This window comes from Brassica oleracea, chromosome C4 (genome assembly GCF_000695525.1).
Source record: "Brassica oleracea var. oleracea cultivar TO1000 chromosome C4, BOL, whole genome shotgun sequence".
NCBI classification, from domain to species: Eukaryota; Viridiplantae; Streptophyta; class Magnoliopsida; order Brassicales; family Brassicaceae; genus Brassica; species Brassica oleracea.
In genome coordinates, this window is record NC_027751.1 from 40927155 (window position 1) to 40934499 (window position 7345).

Consider the following 7345-nt stretch of genomic DNA (forward strand, 5'->3'; position numbering starts at 1 on the left):
AAAAATATAATAATACAATATAAACTACTATATATTTATATATCAAAACTTAATTATTTAAGTTAAATTATTATAGAAATTTTTTAATTGTGTAAAATATATTAATGTTAATTTTCTAGTTGGTGATTGTTTTCTCAAAGTGTTTTTTAAAACATTTATATTAAGTTCATCAAGTTCTACATTGGAAGCAATTGAATTGCTCACACCATTTCAAGTTTGCTCACATCAATGATTTACGCATCTCCGGAGTGGTGGGATAATCACGAAGCGGTAATAACCACTAAATATTATATTTACATTATCAACTATTAAGATACATATTACAAAATTAACATAATTATACATATATATATATTTTTTGAATAGGGATGTAGATAAACAAAATCGTTCAACCGAGAGCCGCCAAAATTTTGGGATATAATGGTACGATGTTTTGCGTTACATGATGTATACTCGCAACCCCAACATTCTGCACGACAAAGAAGACAAGAGATAATGAATGAGAGACGAGGTGATGACTCCACACATGGATACTCAGATTTTGATGGGAATGAGATGCTAGACACTGAAGTTCCAGACACACAAGAAAATGAAGAAGTGTATCGGGTCAACCTAGATGATGATTCACATCCTTCAAATGAATTTACCCATGATGCAGTTGGAATCAATATTGGAAGAGGTGAACAACGTGGGAGACGTGGGAGTAGTTCACACTCTAGTGGTAGACGAGGGGGTAGTTTGCATAGATCAGGTGGAAGCTCAGGAACTAATGTTGGAAGTAGTTCACGAGGAAGTCGGCGAAAACAATCATTTGAGACAACAATGCAAGAAACTATTACTGGGTTTAGAGATTTTCAACGACAAAGTCTACAACAACTTCTTCCTGGTGCGTTTGATCAAGATGATTACGATGAATGGAAAAAGGCGGAAGCGTTATTCCTTGATCTACAAGTTACAAAACATACTAAATTTTATTAGAAATGTCTTAATACACTCCAAGAGTTAAAATATGTTTTGTATGTTTATGTTTTCTGTGTCATGTCATTGTAAAATTTAAATTGAAATGTTGCTTATGGTTTTATTTTTGCTTTTAAAATTTTCAGGCGTTTCGTATATGCCAACTGCGGTCACAAGGTGTTCACAATCTAAGCTACGAAGAGAGAGTTGAGTTGTGGAATTTGGAAAATGAACAATTTGAGGAGTTAGTAATTCAACCAAGTTTGAATTATTATGATCAAAATTTCCAAAGAGCGCCGCAACGAACTGGCAGAGGTTTGGGATGGAGAAATATTTGGAATCGGTTACAAAAAGATGATGCAGCTTGTCTTCAGTTACTAAGAATGTCACTTCCATGTTTCACAGCACTGTGTAACATTCTACAAACAAATTACGGTCTACAACCGACATCCAATATAAGCATTGAAGAAAGTGTGGCTATATTTCTAGTGATATGTGGACACAATGAAGTTCAGAGAGATGTCGGTTTGAGGTTTGGACGAAATCAGGAGACTGTGATGAGAAAATTTAGTGAAGTTTTGACAGCAACTGAACTTCTTGCATGTGATTATATTAGAACTCCAACAACACAAGAATTACAGCGAATTCCTGAAAGACTTCTAGTAGACCGAGTAAATTATCCGTATTTTAGCGGTTGTGTTGGAGCGATGGATGGAACGCATGTTTGTGTCAAAGTCACTCCTGAGTTACAAGGAATGTATTGGAATCGACATGATAATGCATCATTGAACATCATGGCAATATGTGACTTCAATATGTTATTCACTTATATTTGGAATGGAGCTCCAGGATCATGTCACGACACAGCTGTTCTAACCATGGCAAAAGAAAGTGATTCTGAGTTTCCTATGCCTCCACTTGACAAGTATTATCTTGTCGATTCCGGCTATCCCGATAAACAAGGGTTTCTAGCTCCCTATAGGTCATCACGTAATAGAGTTGTGAGGTATCATATGTCACAATTTAACTATGGTCCCCTTCCAAAAAATAAATAAGAACTCTTCAATCAGCGTCATGCTTCTATACGTTCTGTAATCGTGAGGACTTTCAGGGTTTGGAAGAAAAAATGGAGGATTCTTTCTGATTTTCCAAGATATGATATTGATATACAAAAAAGAGTGATAATGGCAACTATGGGACTACATAATTTTATCAAAATTTCAAATTTTGCAGATGCAGATTTTGCTGAAGTGATGATAGAGACGAGAATAAACGACACAAACTCGGAGAACGATTTAGACGACACGGAAGCATTAAATGCTACAAATACAATAGATGGAGAATATATGGCTCGAATAAGGGATAATATTGCAAATATGTTGTGGGAAATTTTAAATTCTTGATTGTATATTTATCTATGTGGTGTAATAAGAAGAATTTAAATTTTATATATTTATTAATAATAATTATATTTTTTGTTTTATTAAAATATATTTAAATTTAAGTTTTATCCGCACCGCTTATTCTACTTTTACCATTCTACTTTTGGTTATGTACCGCACTTGATTTTTGTTACCATTCACATTTTATTTTGTACCGTTTTTTTTTGTTTTACCACTAATAATCCGCAGTTTACAAAACCGCAGTTAAACCGTACCGCACTATCCAATCCGCTTGTCCCGCACCGCTCAATCCGCTTGTCCCGCACCGCTCAATCCGCTGTTACCATTCGGAACCGTAGTAGTTAAAAAATAAACTTTTCCTAAAAATAGTACTTGAGTTGTTGTTAGGTGGAAGGAATGAATAGAAGGACAGTGTAAGTTTCCAGGCTTAGGGACTTTTTCTTGGTCTGTGTTGTTTCCGAGTGGGGAATAATAATGAAGCTCCATAGACACCAGAAATCAACACCGAAAACACGTGCTGATTTACACGTTATTTGTTTGACACACACAAAGAAAGCCCAATAAGTGCGCGTTAGAGATTCGTAAGACTTTGTAGGAGGTAAACTTTTTCTTTTCTAAAAAGATCTTTTTGACTGTTTGTTAGTTTTAATTTTTTAAAATAGACTTTTAGCTTTCTATGTATTTTTAATAGCTATGGATAAAATAAAAAAATATGAAATTATTAATAAATGTTAATTAAAAAATAATTATATTGAATTACTGCGAAAATATTTAGTATATATGATACATACTAAATTAACAGTATTTTTAATATATACCAAAGCTCTATAAAAAGTTAATTAAAATCGGTAGAAAAATTATTCATTTATAAAGATAAAACTTATAATATTTACGAATTGTTAAAGAATTAGAGTAATTAGATATTGGCGTTCATAGTTTTGAATGCATTTTTGAAATATTAAAAAAACTGAAGTTAGAAATTTATCTTTATTCGGTCGTTATGTAGCGACCGAGCCTTGGCTTGAGCTCGGTCGCTACGTAGCGACCGAGCGGGACGATCGTTCGGTTGCTACGTAGCGACCGAGCGGGATGATCGCTCGGTCGCTACGTAGCGACCGAGCTTTGGCTCGGCTCGGTCGCTACGTAGCGACCAAGCTTTGGCTCGAGCTCGGTCGCTACGTAACGACCGAGAGGGACGAGCGCTCGGTCCCTACGTAGCGACCGAGCTGAGGCTCGAGCTTGGTCGCTACGTAGCGACCGAGTGGGACGATCGTTCGGTCGCTACGTAGCGACCGAGCGGGACGGACGTTCGGTCGCTGCGTAACGACCTGTTTCGAGCTTTCGTCGGACATCTCGATTCTTTCTTCCGTAAAGCTTTTTCGTAAGGAAGAATCTATTTCGAAAAATACTCTTCGGAGAAATTCTTATTTTCTTCCTCGGACGTTTTGAATGTTAAATTTGTCGTAACCGTTTTTGACCCCAACAATCATTAGGATTGTCATTAAAGCTTGTTTCTAGCTTAGCTACCTAGAACTTGATCTAGGAGTTTGAGGTAAAGAACATCACTTGCATCTCACCCTGAATCCATTCTAATTGAGCTAAGATTGCTAGAGTAAGCGAGAGCTGATCTAGGTAGCTTAGTGAGCACATTCAACCTACGCGTTAAAGCTTGACCGAACGCGTCGATCGATATTCCAATCGAATAATCGGTCGACGTTTCAACAAGTGTATCGATCGACACTGGTTAATAGACAAACCTATAAAGCAAAAGCCTAATGGTTTGTTTATAAGTGTTGAGCTCTATAACATCATGCATACAACTTGTTAGGCATCTGTAGGATTATAATCCTGATTACCTGAATAGAAACCCTAAGTCTAGCAACCATCCTTCCACCAAAACCCCAATCAAATCAATCAAGCAATTGCCTTTCTCACAAACTTGCAACTTTACATTTAATCATTAAATCAACCTAGCTAAATCAATCTGATTAGATTTATTTGGTTCCCTAGCTCCCTGTGAATTCGATCCCTAAGTACTACAACTCGACCTCTTATTAGAGAGAGTATAAATCACTCATTAGGGTAATTTGAGTGATATCAAATTTGGCGCCGTTGCCGGGGAGCTATGATCGCCATTAGATCTTGTTTGGTTAGATTTAGTCTAGTTTTTACAATTGTTCATAAAAACTGAAAAAACATTTTCTTCTGTTTCAGGTACATACATCTTAGTACCAGAAACAACAATGAAGAGAGGATTTATGGGTTCTTCAAAGAAGGAGCCTGCTGATTCACACACGATCTGTAAGTCTACGAGGGAAGAATCGATCGACACCCTCCAAGCAGCATCAATCGACAACGTGAACCAAGCATCGAACAACACTATTCAACTTGTGTCGGACAACACTGTTCACCACAGTACTGTTCATCACGGGACTGTTCATTATCAGCACTATTCATCAAGGTACTGTTCATTTTGACACTATTCATCCTGCGTCGATCGACACTGTTCATCGTGACACTGTTCATCTGGGCATTGTTCATCCCGACACTGTTCATCCGGTGAAAAACGACACCACTTTCGGGGTAACAGAGAAGACCGAAGTTCTCATACTTAAAGTTGAAGGGAATGGGATGCTAAGAGACGAAGAAGATCGCACTCGCAACAGCGCAGCACAATTAATTAATGCTCAGGGTGCTGTGATCCCTGATGTGATTGTTGTTGCTGAGATGAATGACTTTGACCTGAGCCAAGAGTGGTATGAATTGGTAGGTCAAGACCCCTTCCAAGGACTTCCTCACCAAGATCCTAGAAACCACATCGAAGATCTCTAGGATCTCTTGTCAAGGAGTGAGCAGAATGAAGTGTCTGAATACCACATGCTCTGCAAGATCTTCCCCTATTCTATCTCTGGGGATGCATTCAGCTGGTTCAATCAACTACAGTCATGATCTCTAACCAGCTGGGAGGACATTGAAAGAGATTTCCTTTACAATTTTTTTGATGATGCTGAAGCAACTCGAGAAAAGGAGAAGAATGATAGGTGGGACAAGCTTGTTGAAAGTTGGCAGATAAAGAGGAAAGATCAGATTCCGAGACAGTTGCTCGACTACATTATGGTAGAGGGTGATAAACAACACGGATCTGAAGAGCTGAAGAAGCTGATACTAGTTATCCGACCTCAGCATCGATCACCACCACTACCTCAACATCGATCGACACAAGCACCGCAACATTGATCGACCACAGCACCTCAGCAACGACCGACACGAACTTTTGTCATCGATCGATACCACTCAAAATCCTTGAAAGATCGAGTTGTCCTCAGGACATTGCAGACTCGACCCATAAGAGCACTAATGTATCAAGTTGTCCTCCTTCCCCAGAGGTAGAAAAAGAGATCACCATGGAAGATTTCTTGGAGCTAGAAGAGTTCTTGGAGTTAGAGGATGGAGAAAAGCTTTAAGACTTGGATTCGAGTAGAGAAATCGCTATGGAAGACTTCTTAGAGCTGGAGGAATGGCTTGAAGATATGGATCATAATTCGAAGAAGAAGCTTGATGACGATCAACATAGTTCGAGAGGAGATCTTGAAACTTCGCCAAAAGCTAGCATCGATCGACACCAACCTGATGAGATCGATAGACAACCACCCTACGCCATCGATCAACGCCCACCCTATATCATCGATCGACAATCAGCATATAGCATTGATCTACACCCATACTCCATCATCGATCGACACCCACCCGATTGCATCGATCAACACCCATGGTTGGATGAACTGCCAGGATACATAGTCGAGCTGGAACAAGTTGAGGGAAGGATTTACATGTCTAAGGCCTCATACCCTGCTGTCCACCAACATCAGAGACCACTTATCTGTGCAGAAGAAGCTGTTGGGTTTCACAAAAGAGTGAAAATGATACATGACCCTGTGAAGATTGTGGTTCCTTGCGCAGTATTTGAAGTTGAATTTCCTATCCCACCAGATAAAGGTGCGCATCTGAGTTCTTACGTTGAGGTGTTGGATGATCATCAGCATGTAGAAGATTCTATGATAGGGTTACGATTTAGAGATGATTCGATAAGGTCTCAGCAGAAGCAACATCGATCGACATCGACCGAATACCATCGAACGACACCAACAAACCGGTATCGAGCGACGCCACCACTTCTCCATCGATCGAGACTGGACGCGTATCAGAGCAGAAGGAGTTCGATGTGTGTGGAAATCTTTTTGATGAAGAAACCACCACGCGATCAGATAAGTTTGGGGAAAGAAGAGGAGGAATTGGAAGAAGAGGAAAAGGACCAAGGGAGGTTCTCAGTTATCATTGATTCTTCGCTTTTCAGATGGTGTCAGGAAATCCAGAGTGTGCAGCAGATGCTTCTCACAGCCATTTGCAAAGCTTCGAGCACTCCTTATTGCTGAGATAATAGACAAAGGAGAAGAGTCTATGGAGGAGGCTTTCACACAAGAATGATAAAGCTTCATAGAGTAGACATTGAGACTTGTTTTGGAGCAAGTTCTCATTCTCATCCGTACTAAATCAGATCTCCAAAGTCAAGCTAATGACTGAAAATAAGCGCGGAGTGGGAGGCAACCACCATTAGGTAATTTCATTCAGTTTAGGTTAGATTGTTACTGATTTTTGTTTTATTGTTATGCAGGTCAAAAAAAAAAGTTAACAGTAACGACGGTAGCAGCGCCGAGCGACACTGCAGCAAGTAAATCAAGCGACACTGTAGCAAGAAAATCGTGCGACATTGTAGCAAGAACATCGACCGACACTGTAGCAGAAAATCGGGAGTTATTGTAGTTGCGATAATGTACCAGGCTACTGTAGCAGTCACTGTTCATCGAGAAAAAAAAATTAATTTTAGATAATTGGTTTTATTATTTATTACTGACTTTTAGTGTTTTATTTATGTTAGGGAATAGGAAAAGACCCGAGGAAAACGATTTTGCATGAGCATCGATCGA

The 7345-nt window shown here is 39.0% G+C and overlaps 1 pseudogene; it reads left to right on the forward strand.

Moving 5' to 3' along the window:
- Positions 1–372: 372 nt before the first annotated feature.
- LOC106338906 lies at positions 373–2338 on the forward strand (annotated as a pseudogene).
- Positions 2339–7345: the final 5007 nt, after the last annotated feature.